Source organism: Mastomys coucha, unplaced genomic scaffold, assembly GCF_008632895.1.
Source record: "Mastomys coucha isolate ucsf_1 unplaced genomic scaffold, UCSF_Mcou_1 pScaffold11, whole genome shotgun sequence".
NCBI classification, from domain to species: Eukaryota; Metazoa; Chordata; class Mammalia; order Rodentia; family Muridae; genus Mastomys; species Mastomys coucha.
In genome coordinates, this window is record NW_022196893.1 from 16180289 (window position 1) to 16181325 (window position 1037).

The 1037-nt window shown below is 44.6% G+C and overlaps 1 pseudogene; it reads right to left on the reverse strand.

The window, feature by feature from the left end:
• Positions 1-374: 374 nt before the first annotated feature.
• Positions 375-835, reverse strand: LOC116082626 (annotated as a pseudogene).
• Between the last annotated feature and the right edge of the window lie 202 nt (positions 836-1037).

The window sequence follows — 1037 nt, forward strand, 5'->3', positions numbered from 1 at the left end:
AGGCTCTCATTATGTACCCTTGGTTGGGCTAGAACTCAATATGTAGACCAGTCTGGCCTCAAGCTCACAGAGATCTGCTTGCCTCTGCCTCTCCAGCATTGGAATTAAAGGTGTATGCCACCATGCTTGACAAATTTGATGACTTTTAAGATGGACATGGTGACTTAGAAGGTAAAGGTAGGAAGATTAGTAGTTCAGGGCCACCTTGGGCTACAGGAGACCTTGTCCGGAGAAACAAAAACCAAAAACACATTTGTGATTTTTTTGTTTTGTTTTGTTTTGTTTTCAGACCATATATTTTCATTCAATTCCTGTTCCAGCTCCCAACTCTAGGCAAATACAGATTTTTTTTTTCATGTGGAAAATGTTAGCATTTAAGTAACCTCCAGTGTGGCTTTTAAGCCACCAGAACACACATCTCCAACACCCTTACTCTTCTCTTCAGCAATTCTGCTGAGGAATTTGGTCTTCACGATGGCAGGTTGTTTAGGGAGCTTTCCCTTGCCCAGAACTTTGTAGTAGCCCGTTCGAACAACATCCGTGATGGGAGCAGCTCCAGTCTTGTTTTTTGCTGCATTGACCCATGTCTGCTCGCTGACCAATGTCCACAATTTATCCAGGTTGACAGTTGGGCAAAAGCTCTGGTTCCTATTCAAATGGTAATACCTCGTACCAACTTTCCCAAAGTAACCTGGATGATATTTGTCAAAGTTGATCCTGTGGTGACGCATGCCTCCAGCATTCCCGGGGCCTCCTGGGTGCCTGCGGTGCTTAGGCCCTGGCGGTGACTCACGTAGCCCCGGAGTTTCCAGGTCTTCCTCAGTCTGGATGGCATGGCAGTGGCAGAAAGGTAAGGCAAATACAGATTTTTTTTTGTTTTCCTGGCCAGTATAGCTTTTCCTTTTCTAGAGATCTCTTAGAAACAATCTTTGCTGTGATTTCTTTCCCTTACCACCATGTTCTAGAGATCCATCCCTTCTGTATGTATCCTCACTAGAACCCATCCCTTCTGTATCTATCCTCACTAGAACTGTTTA